Genomic DNA, 18,153 nt, shown 5'->3' on the forward strand with positions numbered 1-18,153 from the left:
GCTGTGGGGGAGGAAATGGAAGGGCTGAACAACACACATGAAAACAAGTCCCTTCCAGTCTGTAGACTCCGTGACCTTTCACCTTGCACATATATATCCCTTCCCTACCAGTTCCCTGCTGTACACTTGAGAGTGGAGAGCCTTGCCTGGGCTTTCTCCTAGGCTGTTCACAGGCTCTGAAGGTGTCTTTGATGGTGGTGAGCCATTTCTGTCTTCTGAGTTCCTTCCCCAAGTCTTCATGCTTTTAGGGCCCTTTTGTATGTCCTTAGTCATATCCTGGTGTCTGGTTAATGACACAACTCATTAGTGTATGTGCCTCTCCCATCCCAGTCCACAGTTTAATGAGGAACTGATTTTTATAAAGAGCCAGAAATAAAATAATACCTCTTAGGTGGGGCTCGGGTAATGGGGTAAGGGAAAGGACATGTTTCAGAGAGGCCATTATCATCAGGGCGGGAAGCAGACAGGCATGTCACTGGAGTAGTAAGTAGCTGAGAACTTTATGTTCTGATCCACAGGCAAGAGGCAGAGAGAGCCTCTGGGCCTGGTGTGGGCCCACACCCAGTGACACACCTCCTCCAAGGAGGTCACACGTCTTCATCCTTCCAAAGAGTGCATCATCAGCTGAGGACTAAGCATTGGGGGCGGGGCATTCTCATTCAGACCACCACAGTGGGCGTGGTGGCATAGGCCTGGGGCCCTAGAAGGAGGTGGGAAGATCGGGAACACAAGGTCAGCTCATGCGGTGTTGACAGTCTACGTGAAAAGGGACACACAAATAAATAAATAAGTGATAAAGGGGACATCTTAGTTTATAACGGGAATTTCAGTACTGACGTTAATATTATCTGTGCCTGTCTGTCTTCTTTCCTTCCTTCTTTCCTTAATTTCTCTCTCCCTCCCTTTCTCCCCTTTCTCTCTTCTGTTTCTTTTTGTCCAAGAGAATGGTTTTGTAACATAAGCCTCTTTGAAATTCTTAATCATTTAATATCTTTATTAAGATGGGATAATGGATGTGAACATCAGACTAATTGAAAACAAGAGCCTAATGCTGTGCCTGAAATGTAATAGCTGTGCAATATAAAGTACATTGCTATTTTAAATTAGAATAGAAAGCAAAGAGAATTCATATTCTCTGCAGGCAGTACGACCTTCTGTGAAAAGGAGCCTATTGATTAAACCCTTAGAAAGTTTAAAAAGCCCCCCTTTCAGTCCCAAGATATTGGCACACTTATGATGGATGCCTAGAAGGAGATAAAACGGTTGAGTTTTTTCAGTGGAAGAAGCAGGGATCTTTTCACATGAAGAGGCACTGGAAAAATATTTGCCGTAATTAAAATCTGCAGTGTGACTTTCAGGAAATGTACATTTTTCATGTCTTGAAAAAACTTCAGTGTCACTTAAAAAAAAAAAAAGCAATAGCCTGCTGGAAATGAAGATGTGATGGGGCTGAAATTGTTGGTACTTTTTTTTTCCTCTTCTGTCTGAGGTCTTGAACCTGGTAGTGAAATCTATAGCAGACAAATAAGTTATGTAACCCATCCTCTGCTCAGCCCTCTCCTTCAAAACCTGGAAGTAAACTTGAGTGGAGAAAAACTCCCTTTCATAGCTACTGAACTCCCACTGCGGCTGAGGGCCGTAAGGCCAACTGCATGAATGTTCATGCCTTCAACTGGTCCTGGGATTGCTTTGCATACTAAAATCTGGGTCACTCCAGGCCTCTATGAAACTATATGCCTGAAGTTATATCTCTATTATTTCTAATACTTAATACAAAGTAGTTTTGATACAATATTGTTTGGGGAACATGACAAAAAAGAGAGAAAGTTCTATGTATATCCAGGACCAAAACAAAACATTTTTTTTAAACCCCTCTGAAACAGGGTTTTTACATAGCCCAGGCTAGCCTTGAGCTTGTCATGTAGCCAAAGATGACCTTGAACGTCTGATCCTCCTGTCTGCCCCTCTGGGCTCCCACAGTTGGTTTATGCAGTACTGGAGATGGGGCCCAGTGCTTGGTAGGCACTCAGCCAGTGTCCTAAGGTGATTTTTTTCTGGATATTTCTCCATCCATGAAATACGGTTGGTTAAATCTGTAGGTGTAAATACAGACAGCCCAGTAGTTTCGAAGCACCTTGACTGTCCTTCAGTAAATTTAAACCATGTTTACACTTCGTGTTGCCAAAATCTCAAGATAAGTTTGTACTCATCATTACCAAGTTCAATTGGTGGGTAACAGACATGCTTGGATATTGTAACTTGGTGTATTAATAAATAGTCACACATTGCCATATCGCAATTATATCTTAAAATTATTTTAAATTTATCACTATCGACACGGCATACTGACTCTGTAGCTGAGGATGACCTTGAACTTCTGATCCCTCTGCTTCCCTCCTGAGTGCTGGGATTTAGTTCCAGGCTCAGTTCAAGAATAATTTCCGGACTTTGGGTCCTTCTTTCTTTTAAAGAATGATACCATGGAGGTTGGGGGTATAGCTTACTTGGTAAAGCACTCACATGGTGTATGAGGGGCCCTGGGTTCAATCCCATGGACCCCACAAACAAGGCAGAGAACTATAATCCAGTACTCTCTGCGTTGGAGGCCAGGTGAACAACAGAACAAAACCAGAGCAGAATGGGACTGGGAAAGGGAAATGGTTACCCTCGGGGTCAGTCAGGCCAGTCTTGGGTGTGAGACCTGGGGTTGAATCTGTTTCCTCATCTGTCAGAGAGTAATAAAAAATACTTCCTTAAGCACTATTGTTCAGTGTGCCCAAGGCTCTTTTATTCATTTATTGTGTGTGCACATATATGTATGTGTATGTGGGCACATGTGCCATATACCATGGTGCATGTGTGGGGAGATCAGAAGACAGATTTTTGGAAGTTGGTTCTCTCTTTCACCACATGGGTCCTGGGGGTCCAGCGCTTGTCATCAGGCTTGGTGGCAAGTATCATCTCACTGGTCCAGGTGACTGGCCCATTACCTTCTTTGGAGACTGTAAAAGAGCTTGGATTGGTTTTTGGGCTGCTGGTGTGTGTGTGTTTGTGTTTGTGTGTGTGTGCGCGCGTGCTGGGGGTGTTTCTATTAGTGAGCAGGTGGTAAAAATGAAAGCCAAGTGGGAAAATAGTTCTGTAGTAGCTGAAGGCAGAGAGCAGCCGCTTGCCACCTGGGGACTATTGCCATCCTCTGGCTGGCTCTGGAGTGGGTTCAAGGCCACGCAGATACTGCATCCATCCTCTCAGCTCTTTCCAGCCTTGTGTCTATGGCACTTGAAGAAACACTTAGGAATGCCCCCTTGAGCTTAGGGGCCCACGTGGATGCATTTTTATCACAACTGTGATAATACGCGTCAGTGTCTAAGCTCCTGCAGGTGACACATTTTACCTGAGACACCGAGCAGAGACTAATGGAGAAATAGTTCCAGGGCACTGCCAGAATGAGGAATCGCCCCGGGCGCCTTGCCTGACAACAGTGGAAAAGCCCTCAGGCCTGGGGCAAAGGTAGGAAATAGAACCCCTGGAGCGGAGAGGGGAGGGGTGGGGGAGTCTGGAAGCCCAAGGGTATGACTCCCGAGGAGAGAGAGGAGAGTGAGTGTGTTGTGTTTTTCATTGCTATGACGGTATCCCTGCAGATGCAATCAGTGCAGGTGTACAGCCCACTGTGGCACGCACGGAAGGCGGACTGCAGGAGCTTGAGGTGGCAGTCACATGGTATGGACATGGAGCTGCCTCTCACAGTTCATCTAGAAACTTCTCCATCCATGTGCCCAGTGTTTTATCTCCAGGGTGATTCTAGATCCTGGTCTATGACCAAGGGGTTCAGGAAAGTTTGAGGAGCACTGTAACAGGATCCCCCTTGAGACTTTTCAGTTTGGGAGCTGCTGAGATGACTCAGTGGGTAAAGGCGTGTGCCAGCAAGCCCGATGACCTGGGTTTGCTCCTCATGGTGGAAAGAGAGAACTGACTTCTACAAGTTATCTGATCTACACACACACACGCACACGCACACGCACACGCACATGCACGTACACACACTGTTTTAGTTAGGATTTCTATTGCTCTGAAGAGACACCATGACCACAGCAACTCTTATAAAGGATAACATTTAATTGGGGCTGGCTTACAGTTTAAAGGTTTAGTCCATTATCATCATGGCAGGAAGTATGGCATGGTGCAGGCAGACATGGTGCTGGAGAAGGAGCTGAGAGTCCTACATCTTGATCTGCAGGCAGCAGAAGGAGTTGTGTCCACACTGGGTGTGGCTTGAGTATCTGAGACCACAAAGCACACCGCCATAGTGACACACCTACTCCAACAAGGTCATACTTCCTAATAGTGCTACTCCCTGAGGGCCAAGAATTCAAACACATAAGTCTGTGGGGGCCATACCTATTCAAACCACCACATACACATGCATGCACACACATATACACATACATATATATATACACACATATATATATACACATAGACATATATACATACACATGTGTACACATACCTGTATACACACACACACATATACACATACACACATACATATACACATACACACACAGGCACACATACATACATATACACATACACACACAGGCACACATACATACATATACACATACACACACATATGCACACACATACACACACACACTAAAATAAATTTTAAAAAGACTTTAAAATTTGAAACAATCTTGCTTTGTAGACCTGGCTGGTCTGGAACTAAAGATTCCTGGATCAGCTCCTGAGTGCTGGATCAGCAGGACATTTTCATCTTTTCTATGTGTTTTTCTGTCCTGTGTGGCTAAGTCAGATATAAAGCTCCTTCTAGGGTTGTTTCCTGGTGATTTTGACTGCGCACTTTAGGCAGGCTGGGCTTATTAGCGGGACAGATATGCAGGGAGTGAATTCTCTGGAGAGGGTTCCTGGTATTCCATGGTAGGAGATGTTACCTTGTTAAAAAAAATACCCCACCCCTACCCCATGGACCTGAGAGGTTTTCCTGAAGAGGCCTGAGAAGTCTTCTGGTGTTTCCCTCCAGCCTGGCTTGCTTCATCTGTCCATCATCCATCCATTCATCCATCCATCCATCCATCCATCCATCCATCCATCCATCCATCATCCGCCCATCATCCATCCATCCATCCATCCATCCATCCATCCATCCATCATCCGCCCATCATCCATATGTCCATCCACCCATCCATAATCCATCCATCCATCATTATTCATCCATCATCCATTCATCATTTATCATCCACCCATCATCCATCCATCCATCATCCATTCATCCATCCATTCATCATCCATTCATCCATCCATTCATCATCCATCTGTCCATCCATCATCCATCTATCCATCCATCATCCATCAGTCTGTCATCCTTCCATCCATCATGTTTTTAAACTTATGTGTATGTGAGTATATTTTCATGAGTTTATCTGCACCTCATGCAAGCAGGTGCCCAGGAGACCTGAAGAGGGCACAAATCCCCTGGAACTAGAGTTACAGGTGATGGTGAGCTTCCTGCCCTGGATGCTGAGAACCAAACTAGGTCCTCTGTGAGAGCTGAGTGCTCTTGTCGACTGAGCTGCCTCTCCAGCCTAGACAGGCTTGTTATTAATCTTTTTTAAATGATAATGTTTTCTATTCACTGCTGGCTGTCTCTTCGGGGGTTTTCAGTATTGCCTGCTAGACCCTGCTGGGTGATTAAGCCACTCACTCAACATCTTAAGGGCCACCAGAGGACTGTTTGCTTACAGCAGCTGGCTGTATTTCTCAGGGCCTTCACTGAGTGTTGTGTTAACCGCTTCTGCTCCTTGGGAGGAAAAGACCTTATGCTGTGGGAGTTGAGGTCCAAAGAGACAGGAGTCACAGTGACACCCTATTCCTTGTCGTCTCCTCCTACCACATCCCATGTGTGATGGTTAATATTGATAGTCAATTTGACAGAATCACCTAGGAGGCAAATCAGGATGCAGTTGGTCCTGCCTGGCTTCCTCAGCACTTGATGACAGTTTGTGTGGAATTTTGGGAGGTTCCTAGTCCCAGAACAGTGCACACAAAGACAAATGGCAGAGAGGCGGTGTGTGTGTGTGTGTGTGTGTGTGTGTGTGTGTGTGTGTGTGTGTGTGTGAGAGAGAGAGAGAGAGAGAGAGAGAGAGAGAGACATGCTGCAGCCAGCAGTCACTGGGGTTTGCAGTCACTTGTGTAGTTCTTTTGATGTCTTGCTTCAGTTCCTTCCTGTGCAAGTGGCTTAATGACTATAGCTCCTGAAGGGGATCCTGGTAAATTTGCTGGAACTTTGGGAGCATCTTTCATGTTCCAGAGCTCTCAGCGATGCAGGCTTGCTGCTGTTTGTTCTCTTGTGGCTCGTAACATCACTGGGTAATTCTGTTGAAATTCAGGGTCCTTAGACTGGGTACTTTTAGCCAAGACCTTCGGGTGTATCCAGACTGGCTTGGACAAGGAAGAGAAGAGGCGGCTGTAGGTGGTGGAACTGGAGGCCGGAGATGCCTGGAGCCTGGCCCTTGCTGTGCGGGGCACTTGGAGCCCTCCGTGGGTCTCCAGCCCTTTGCAACTTCAAGACTCTCGCACCCTGGATTCCAGCAAGGCCCCTCAGCTGTGTCCGGAGGGAATGACTATGTATGTACGTCCTTTGATTGAGCACGCTGGGGCAAGGACATTGTACCCGACCAGTTTCTCGCCCCACTCATTGTTGGGGCTGCTGGGTCCCTGCTGTGGGGGTTGGGCCAAGTCTGGGAGTAAGAGGAAGGAAGTGAGGTCATTTTCTAGTTTCGTGTGATCTGGCTATGGTCTAGAGAATGCATTTTTTCCTGCTGGGTACACTGTTACCTGGTAACTCACTTAACAGCTGAAGGACGGCCTTTGGCCCTCCCAGTCCCGTCTGCAGGCAGGATCTGAGTCAGGGATTCCTTTCTCTGGGCTCCAGGCCTCCCCAGTTCCCGGGCTCCCTTGGAAGCAGGCAGAAGCCTGGAGCTCCGGGGTCAGGGAACATGCAGCCTCAGGAGTAACTTCTGGCTTCCTCCTGGTACTTAATAACTTGCAAATCAGCTTGATAGAGCAGAATTTCTTTTTCTTCCTAGTGAGAATGCATTGAGGGCTGGGGATGTAGCTCAGTTGGCAGAAATTCAAGGTCATAGTGAGTTTGAGGCCAGCCTGGGCCTGGAAGGAAAAGTAAGTGAGGTATGGTTAGCGGCACCTTTCCTGGGCTCATCACATTGTATCAGTTTGCTTCGATATATCGTTACTTTGTCATTCCTGTGACAGAGCACCTGACAAGCGAGGGAAGGGTTCTTTTGGCTCACAGCTCCCATGTAAGATCCATCATGGTGGGGAAGTCAAGGCAGCAGGAATCCAAGGCAGCTGCTCCAACATGGTGTCCGCGGTCAGGAAGCACAGAGGGGAACGTTTAGTGCTCAGTGCGCTTTCTCCTTTATATTCAGTTCCGACCCCAACAGGTTGGGCCTTCCCTTCCCTCTCCAGTTAACCTCTTTGGAAACACCCTCATGGACACATCCAGACATGTGCTTCCCCGGAGATTCTAAATTCCTTCACATGACAATAGAGATTAACAATCATGAATATCCATTTCAAACCCCCTGTTTTTAATCCCTTGCTTAACTCTGGGCTTCTGTTGTTGTTAGAGTGGCTTTAATCACAAATTAAAAAACAACAACAACACTTAAATAGCTTGTAATAGCAGTGTATCTTGCAGGGAAGATTTCTGATCTTCACGTGTGACACACACACACACACACACACGCACACACACACATACACACACACAGGGCATACACACAGGAAGAAGGTGAGGGAAGGAGAGAGAGAGATTAATAAGAACCCTCAACAATTCAATGAAGAAGCATCCAGCCCAAGCGCTCTGTATGTAGCTGGTAACTTACTGTTAAACTCACTGTTAAAGTCAGTCCAGAATAAGACTACTACCCCAGTTTTGGAGCCAAATTTGAAGCAAGCTTTAATTAAATACTGGCCAGGGTGATGGACTCTGGCCAAGTCCATTCTGGGGTTCCCAGAAAATGGCCACGAGTCACAATTTGCAGAGGCTTATATGAAGGCAAACCCATAAAGCTACCGAATTTCCCATCAGGTCTGATTAGGCAAGCATATATCCGGACGTACTTCCTGCCTGCGCACCTCCTGCCTCGATCCAATGTGGCAAGTATACATCCTGACATATTTCCTGCCTGTGTACCCCCCACCTCCAAGTGACCAAGTGAACAGTTGGGCCAAGCAGACTTGTAGAGGAGGAAAACACGTGCCTTGTTATCTTCCATAAGCAACAGCCTCCAGCATTTCAGGATGTATCTGCCCTTGAGCAAGGGGCTTACAGGTTAGAGGCATTTTTGTTTTATGGATCTCTTCGGCACAGTAATTAAAACTTAAAACATGACTTTAGCTCTCATATAAGTAGCCATTACCAAATATGATTGAACTGAATCAAAGCCGTGACAGGATTGAGAGGAGCAACCCAGCTCACATTCCTGCCGCCTCATTTGCCTCACATTCTAATTGTTTTTTTCTTTTCCAACAGTCTCCCTAAAGTGCCCAGGCTGGCCTTCAACCCCCAGATGTAAGTGATCCTTAGGCCTCAGCCTCCCATTTCAGCTGACAACCGAATCAGCTGTCAGCAAAAGGTCCTAAGACAATTGTCCTAACAGAACATTGTACCCAACTTTTAAAAAAGACTTTAAACATTATCATTATTTGTGTTTTATGCTCGTGTGCTTGGTTGAGGGGTGGGTCACATGAATGTCATGACACGGAGGCCGGAAGAGGGTGTTCGGTCTCTTGGAACTGGGGTTACAGGCTTCTGTGAGCTGTCTGATACTTGATATTTCCTCATTTAATTGTTGGGGGTTCTTTTTAATCATAGATTTAAAAAAAAAACCCTCACTCATACAGTCTATAATAGCAGTGCACCACGCAGGAAAGATTTCTCTGGTGTTATTGAAAGGAAAACGGTGCTAGTGCTGGCGCTGGTTACCGCGTGGAAAGGTCACGTTCACGACAAAACCCAGTGGTACCTTTTAGAGCTTTACTAGGAGAAGGGGAGGGAGGGAGAGAGAGAGACAGAGAGACAGAGAGACAGAGACATAGAGAGAGCCAGACCTGTTGGAGAGGAAACAGAGAGAGAGAGACAAAGAGAGACAGAGACAGACTGGGGAACATGGCGCTGCCTTATAAAGGCCCGGACGCACCTGCGCACACAGGCTCACGCAACTACATGACCGCGTAACCTTGGGGCATGGGTCACGCAGGACGTATGACCTGGAAATGACTAGGCGAAGATGACTAAGTGTCCTGCCGGGCATGCACGACCTTGGGGCGTGGTTGGAATTCCTATCAGTTATGTGTAAAATGTGTGTGAGATGAACATTTGGAGGTTGGTGAGGTGGTTGCAGCAGGGACTAGCATGTTCTCCTCCAAAACTTGGGTACAGCGAGGATAGCCCAGGGGCAGAGCACTTGGGCAGCATGCAGGAGATTTGGGTTCAGTCACTGGTAGTGGGAAACAGAGCAAGACTTCTGGACTTGGAAAGATGGCTCAGCCGTTAAGAGGGCTTGCTGCCCTTCCAGAGGATTCTAATTTGTTCAGGCTGACTTTCCTTTTGCAGATGAAGTTGTAGTAAAATGCCACATGTGACCCCACAATTGCATTATCACCAGTCTGTATCAAACACTGTGTGCTGTCCCACCTGATAATATTGTCTACTGATGTCACAGCCAAGGTAGCCAGATAGTGGCTCATTCCTTCAGACATGTTGCAGCCGGTAATGGATTGAGGCCTGCCCGGCGGCTCAGTAGTTGAGTAACCCTCTCCCCCTGCAGTCCCCAAATCCCATAGCCAAGATTCAAAGAGTTGAGATTCGACCTCAGGTTCCGAACATGTGGCATTGCTAGGCTTCATTGTCCCCTTAGGGTGGTGTGATGGTTATTTCTAATGATCAGTTTGGCAATCTACAGTCACCTGGGCAGAGAGCCTCAATCAGGGATGGTCTAGATCGGGCTGGCTTTGGAGCACGGCTCGGGTATATTGTCTTGCTTGCCTGAATTGATGTGGGTAGGCCCAGCCCGTTAGGACCCAGCACCCTGCCCTGGTTTGGACCTTGAACTTCATGTGTTCTTTTCTCTGCTCTCTACTGTTCTTGTGACTAAGCTGCTTCAAGCTCCTGCCGTTGTCCGTTGTGACTTCCCCGAAGCGATAGACCGGTAACCTGGGATTGTGACTTAAACTTTCATGCTGAAGCTTTTTGTCCTGGAATTTTATCATGGCAACAGAAACGAAACTAGAAGAGGGTTTAGTAATGGGGAGGGGAGGGAGGGCTGTTATCCAGGTGTTATCTAAACCTCTTTTTAAAGTGGAAAGGTGTGTGTGTGTGTGTGTGTGTGTGTGTGTGTGTGTGTGTGTGTGTGTGTGTGTGTGTCTGCTCCTGAGGGCTCACCCGGCGGAGATTATAGAGTGCCCTGGGAAGGAATGGGATGAAGCCGGAGCCAGTTAGGAAGCTGTCGTGATCAACTAGGGAGGAGATGGTTAAGGTGAGAACGAGGATGACAGACAGGGTTAACATTCAGTTGGCTGTGGCCCTTCAGCAAAGCTGAGTTTTGCTGAGAAGAGAGGCAGGACTCTGAGTGAGGCGATCCCATTGAATGTTCAGGGAGAAAAGGAGGAGCACACATTTATCTTGGGCTAGGTGGCCTTCATAGACTCTGGAGAGAAATGGATTTTATTACACACCCCATCCAAGGAAGAGATTCGTGTATGTGTATGGAAGGTGAGTGTGTAGGTGGGTGGATGTGCACATATGTGTGTGTGTGTGTGTGTGTGTGTGTGTGTGTGTGTGTAGGCCAGGGGATAGCCTCAGGTAGTATTCCTCTAGATACTGTCCACTGTGGTTTTACTTGAGGCAGGGCCTCTCACTGGCTGGGGGCTTGCCCCTCTTTACCTCCTCAGCTCTGGGATCACAGGCACACAGCACCATACTTGGCTTTTCCCTGGGGTTCTGGGGGATCACACTCAGGTCCTCATGCTTGGCGTGGCAAGAACTTTACTGACTGCTGTCTCTGCAGTCCCTCATGCACAGTATTGGCTGAAGATGGAAGACAGTTTGATGTCATCCAGATGAGGCTCCGGACTGATTTGATCCCGGGAACTTGGTGTGATGACAGAGTTGCTTGCCTGTGTGGCAGCCATTGGCCTTGCATGGACTTTGGACTCTCGAAGCTCAAGCTGGGAAAGGAGAGGGTTCCTGAGATAATATCCTGCCTCTCTTCTGAACTAGTAGCTGGGCTGCTGTGAATGTTCAGTCAGCCACATAGGGAAACAATGTGGTGTGGAATGTTTGACTGTGGAGACCGGGACAGATCCGGGTGAAGGTGAGGGGCATAATGGTGCCTCCTGCCTCGGTCAGGAAGGACACACCCAGCACCTGCCGCCCCACCTGCCCTCCAGGCCATGCCTTGGGCAAGTCACCTGCTAGCTCTGGGTCTTTTCTTTTCCCATGTAAGTCTGAGTCTTTGTAATGAATGAATCATGAGAGCAATTTTGAACAATAAGTGTTTTCTTTAAACAGAAACACAATGGGGATCTTCCAGCAAGATGTTAGCTTCCTGAGTGTGTTTCCTCTTCTGTTTGATGAGAATAGTAGTACCTGAAAGAAGCCTTATGTTTGGGTAACTTGCACAAAGCTTCTAGGGTCTTGGTACATAGAAGGTTCTGGGTGTTTCATTATCACAAATAGGATTAGCTTGTAAGTACCTTGAGATTGGACTCTCTCCCTCCCCTTTCCCCTTCCCCTCCCACTCGCCTTCCTTCTCTTTTTTTTGACGGGGTCTCAAGTAGCCTAGGCTACTCTTTATATAGCCAAGGATGGCCTTGAACTTTTGATTCTCTTGCCTCTACCTCCCAGGTGCTGGGCTTCCTGTGTACTAAGCAAGCCCTGCATTCTCCTTTTCTTCATAACCTTTGGGGCAGTTGACTTGGTTTCTTCAATGTATTTAGCTAGGAATTGTGACATGCTCATCAGGAAGAGTTAAGACAAGGACAGGATGGGACGAGACCAGGGGCTCTGGCGGCATGGAGAGTTGGCAGTACCATCTGATAAATGAGCCCGTGACTTGAGTCATTGGGAAATTGTCGGGTACACAGGCTTCAGAATTGCAGTGTTTCATCTCTCTGTTGGGAAGAGCAGTAACGAGATTTTACAGTTTCAACTCTCCAGGTTTCTGGGCATTAGTATTTCCATAGCAGCTTAGAACTGCAGAGCAGATTCCTGTATCTTTTCCTTATCTGGGTCCTCTACTTACTCTCACTTGTGGTTGATTTAGCATCTTACAAGAACACAGCCTTGTCTCCCAGACATCATTAATCTCTCCTTTCTTGTGCAATGTAAGTGTGAAATTAATCAAAAAGCAAAGGGAAATTAATAACATGTTGGTATTCACAACTCATCTGAGACCGCACAGGAGGTATGAAAGTCTCTTCTCTGAATTAACAAACACCTCACCAGATTAAAGGTTTGTCTAGTAAAGTTATTTGGGACATGTCCCTGTGTTCACTCTGCTTTGATAATTAGTCAGTGCATTGTCGTGAGGTCACCGGAAGAGCCCTAGAACACATCCAATCAGCTGGACTTCCTTCGTTCATATATATTTTAGAGGGACGAGAGAGCCGCATCATGCTGCAGATTTACTGCTTGTCAATTGTGGGAGGCTTAAGAGATGCGGTTTTGATCTGTCTTTACAGTAAACTACATTTGATTTCACGCTCGCTCGCTATTGCCTTCCTATGACATGTGGGAAGATGGGTTTCAAAGGATACAGTATGATGAGCGCATTATGGAAGAGAATGGAAAGTTATAATTGTAACTCTGCGCTCAGCCTTTACCGAGGGCGATAGAGGACACACTTTTACCACCAAGTGTTCCTGTAATTACATTAGGGATAACAGGCAGCAGTCACCTTCCATTAGGGGTGTGAGAAAAGGCTCCTTACTATTTCAGTGATAGCATAAGGTGTTGAGTGAATCATCAGCAGCCTCATCATGAGGAATTAAAAATAGAGAGGAATGGCTGACATCATCCTGTAGCAAGTGTTTAAGGAGCAGAACCAACGCCAGAGAGTTGTATAAGCAAAAAAGACCTCTCGGAAGTGTCATGGCCCAGCTCACATGGTCATAGTGGTGGGTGGTGGGTCTCAAACTTCGGCATGCCTCCAAATCACTCATTCCTGGAGTCCACCATAGTTCCTGATTTGTAGGTTTATGATGAAGTCTGGTGTGTGTGTGTGTGTGTGTGTGTGTGTGTGTGTGTGTGTGTGTGAAAGTGTAGGTGTACAAACCTGTGCATGTGCATGTGAAAGCCAAAGTTTGGCATTGGTTATCTTCCTAAATAGTTCTTCACCTTATATTTTTGAGACAGAGTCTCTTACCGAACGAACCTGGAGCCCACCAATTGGCCTAGACTGGCTGGCCAGCAAGCCCCAGGATCAGCCTATCCTCCGTCTCCCAGTGCTGGCTTGAGTCCCCGTGCCGGCTCTTACAGGGTGCTGGGGATCAGATTCCGGTCCTCATACCCACTGAGCAATCTCAGCAGCCCCAAGCCTGAGGTTTTGTCCTCTCAATTTCCCAGATGATGCCTCTGTTGTTGTGTGTTGGCCTTTCGGGGGCTACGCTTTTAGAACAGTTGGGCTGGTGTAATGTTGAGGATGGTTCTGGAGGCAGAATTTAATTTTATTTATTTATTTATTTATTTATTTATTTATTTATTTATTTATTTATTTATTCATTCATTCATTCATTCATTCATTCATTTTTGTGATGGGGGTCTCATATGACCAAGACTGGCCTTGCTATGTATATAGCTCAGATTGTCTTTGAACTCCTGGTTTTCCTTGCCTCTGCCTCGTGAGTACTAGGATTACAGAGGTCTGCCACCACTCAGGGTTTATCAAAACCACAATTTTAAGATTAGGCCGGGTGTGGTAGCACACACTGTTAATCAGCATTTGGGAGGCGGAGGCAGAGTGGCAGGGGGTGGGGTGGGGTTGGAGATGGTGTCTCTGAGCTCCAGGTCAGCCAGGGTTCCATAGTGAGACCCTGTCTCAAAAATGATTAATTCCTGATTACCCTTTCCAGTAAATTTTGAAGAGGATAATTCAGTGTCTCATTTGGGGTAGCATGTTCACATTTTGTATGGAGGATTTGCTATTTGATGTGCAGGAGACTTGAAACAGGATTGTAGATATAGATAAATGGCTGTGTGCTGTGGCGTCCATGGACATACGCATGTGCCCATGCATCTTTATAGGCAACCAAACAAAAGACGATTCTACATCTAAGTAATTGGACAGAATTCCACTGTGTGATGACTTCAGTTTTCCCATCCAGCGTAGATTGGATGACCACCTGATACTTGAAAAGGCAGACTTCGCGCCCATACATTAGGGAAGGGGAGAGCCAGGATTCTGGAACCAGCTTCCATCATCCCATGCCATCAGATCCTGAGTGGAGATGGTATAGGTAGACCTGAGAGAGAAACAGATAGGCGTGGGGATGGTGCAGACAGACCCGGCCGGGGACAGCATGGCTGGGCTTGGCGATAGTGTATTTAGGCCCAGAGATGGTGTGTAGATGGGCGTGGACATGGTGTAGAAAGGACTTGGGACATGTGAGTAGCCAGGGCACAGTCCCCAGCATATTTGGGCTGCAGGTGCTTTGGCTCATCATGGTGTACCTTTGAGCTACTTTGGGTGAGGGCTGGGAGGGGACAAGATCCCTGGGTGCAGACTTACCATAGAGCACTGCGGTAGAGCATATCACACTTCTCAAGTCAACTATTTGGTTGGTAGGTCTTTTATAATGGCTCTATGCAAAATACAAAACACAAGAGATGAATTTTGCTTAAACGTGAGATTTCAGTCTTGTCTATGTTGTTACTGCCATCCCTGGAGGTTGCATTTCTTTTTTTTTTTGGTTTTTCGAGTCAGGGTTTCTCTGTGTAGCTTTGCACCTTTCCTGGAACTCACTTGGTAGCCCAGGCTGGCCTCGAACTCACAGAGATCCGCCTGGCTCTGCCTCCCGAGTGCTGGGATTAAAGGCGTGCACCACCACCGCCCGGCTGAGGTTGCATTTCTTATTTCTCTTTCAAGATTAAACCATACTCTCATGTCCTCTGTGAATGCTTTCATAGTTTAGATGTAATTAAGAAAGAGGAAAATCCGGGGCCGGGACATAGCTCAGTGAGTAGAGAACTTGCCTTTCATACACAAAGCCCTAGGTTCGTCCCCAGCACCTCACAAACCAGGTGCTGCTGCGCGCCTATAATCCCAGGACTCTGGAGGTGGAGGCAGGAGAATCAGAAGTTCAAGATTATCTTTGGCTGTGTATGTAGTTTGAGGTCAGCGTGGCCTACATGAGACCCTGTATGTGCGGGAAATCAATGCATGAGCCCGAGAAGAAATGGAGAGCTCCTACATGTGGGTGTCAGCTTGGTAGACAATATAACAGTGTACAGTTTTGAAACTTAGGAATGGGAGATGACCTCCTCTGCCGTTTTCTCTACAGACAGAGCAAGAGTGGCTGTAAAATGTCACGAGATGACCTCTGTGAATGCTTTCATAGTTGAGGTGTAATTAAGAAACTGAAAAATCTGGGACTGGAGATGTAGCTCAGTTGGTCAGAGACGGTGGGTCTGGGATGGTTAAGGTTGTACACTTGGCTCTGCAGGAAATGAGACTGAGGATTAGTTGAACGTTAAAATATTGCCAAGGGTAAAAGTAAACATCCCTTCAGCTTCCTACTGACCACAAATTTTGCAAATGCCCAGAGTCAGAGTTCCTACCACGATTTGGGACGCAGCTTGTTGGATGTTTAAGGTACTTTTTAAACTATCTGGCTGTTGCTTTAGAAAAAATAAAGACTTTCAAGCTCTTGGGGAGGTGAAGGATTAAAAAATTGGTTTGGACTGGAGAGATGGCTCCGTGTTTAACAGCGCATACTGCTCTTGTTGAGAGTACAAGTTTGGTCTCCAGCACCCACACTGGGTGTAATCCCAGGTTCAAGGGCTCGGATGCCCTCTTCTGATGTCTCTAGGCACCAGCATGCATGTTGTGCACATACTCACACACATACATGTAATTAAAAATCAAATAGATTTAAAAAACCTTGTCCATGTCACTCACATTTCTTTGAATCTGATAGTTTTAGCATTGGTGTGATTCCTAAGCTGTTGACCTGCAGGACTGCTCATGTGAGGTGATTCTGATGATGAACAAAATGTTGAGGAGTCTGCTTTAGAATACTTTGATAACTTGAGGGGCTCGGTCCAGAAAGTGCTTGTCACTTAAGAATGGAAACCCATGTTTGGATCCCCAGCACCCATGTGAAAAGCCAGGTCCAGTGGCATGTGTCTGTCACCCGAGCTCTGGGGAGACAGAAACAGGAGGATCCCCGGAGTTCACTGGCTGAGTTGGTGAGCCCTGAGCTAAGTGAGAAACCCTGTCTCAGAAAGTAAGGTGGAGGCTGGAGAGATGGCTCAGTGGTTAAGATTCTTGCAGAGGACCTGGGTTTGATTCCCAGTACCTGCATAGAGGCTTAAAACTCTGTAACTCCAGTTCCAAGGGATCCAGTGCCCTCTTCTGGCCTTCTCTGGCACCAGGTACTCATGTGATCTCTATATATACATACAGACAAAACACTCTTACACATAAAATGTAAAAAAAATCTTTAAAAAAAATACTGTAGCCGGGCGGTGGTGGCGCACGCCTTTAATCCCAGCACTTGGGAGGCAGAGGCAGGCGGATCTCTGTGAGTTCGAGGCCAACCTGGGCTACCAAGTGAGTTCCAGGAAGAGGCGCAAAGCTACACAGAGAAACCCTGTCTCGAAAAACCAAAAAAAAAAAAAAAAAAAAAAATACTGTGGAGAGAGATTGAGGAAGACGCCTTACACTGGCGCCTCTCCATGCACACAGGGACATATGTCCACGCCCATGTACACAGTGCCTAGCCACCTCACCTTCCCACACATCTTTATTGTAGTCTTTTTTCTTCCCAGAATCCATTCCTTGACCTCACTCAACGCTAATCTCAGAGGCTCATCTAAGGAGGATCCACATAGTCATTGGCAAGGCTTCAGACCCGCCCATCAGTAAACATTTACCGAGTCCTGACTGCTTCCTAGAAACAGTGGATCTGGAATGGCTGAGGTTCGGCCTGTACCCAGGCCTGTGTCCTCCCCTGGCATTGCTTAGAGCTTGCTCTCAAGGATGAAGATGTTGACACTGTAAATAGTTCTGTGCCACAGTCCTCAGAAACAGGAAATTGCCTCCGTGTGGATAAAAAAAAAAATGACCAAACTATTTTGTAGCACACATTTCCATGAAGTCTTTAAGAATAAGGACTGGTTGGCTAGTTTTAGAAGACTTAACCAGTTGGTTTGTGGTGGTGTTGGGGGGGGGGCGGTAGCGGTAAGGTCAGACCTTTTCTCTCCCTTCCTTCCTATAGAAGGTCTTGGTTGTTTTATAATTTTCTGATGAGATATCTCTTGGATATCAGAACCTGTGTGTGTGTGTGTGTGTGTGTGTGTGTGTGTGTGTGTGTGTGTGTGTGTTTATAGACATGTTTTCAGCCTCCCACCTGATTTGTTTTGGAGATGTGTGTTTTAGGGTCTCAAGTAGCCCAAGCTGGTCCCAAATTCACTGTAGCTGAGGATAACCGTGGACTTCTGATCCTCCTGCCTCTGAGTGCTGGGTTCATAGGTGTGCACACCAGTCCCATTTCATGCCGTTCTGGGGATCCAGTGTGGGTGGGGCCTCTTGCATGTACTTTTCTAACTGAGTCACGCCCCAGCTCCTCCTTAAAAAAAATGTTTACAAGGGGAAATTTTCAGCCAAATCAGAAGCACACAGTATTACTAGATACATTTCTAACATGGACTTCTTTCATTTTATGTGTGTGTGTATCTATGTGTGCGTTTGTGCAGGTGAGTGCAGTACCTGGGGAGACCAGAAGAGGGTGTCAGATCACCCTGAGCTGGAGGTGGTTGTGAGCTGCCTGACGTGGGTGATGGTAACTGAACTCAGATCCTCTAGAAGAGCAGTAATCTCTCTTAGT

The 18,153-nt window shown here is 46.7% G+C and overlaps 1 protein-coding gene across 9 annotated transcripts in view; it reads left to right on the plus strand.

Moving 5' to 3' along the window:
• Window positions 1-18,153, plus strand: part of Mgat5 (alpha-1,6-mannosylglycoprotein 6-beta-N-acetylglucosaminyltransferase) — a 292,499-nt gene that overhangs the window by 24,569 nt on the left and 249,777 nt on the right. The window lies entirely within an intron of this gene.

Source organism: Peromyscus maniculatus, chromosome 11, assembly GCF_049852395.1.
Source record: "Peromyscus maniculatus bairdii isolate BWxNUB_F1_BW_parent chromosome 11, HU_Pman_BW_mat_3.1, whole genome shotgun sequence".
NCBI lineage: Eukaryota > Metazoa > Chordata > Mammalia > Rodentia > Cricetidae > Peromyscus > Peromyscus maniculatus.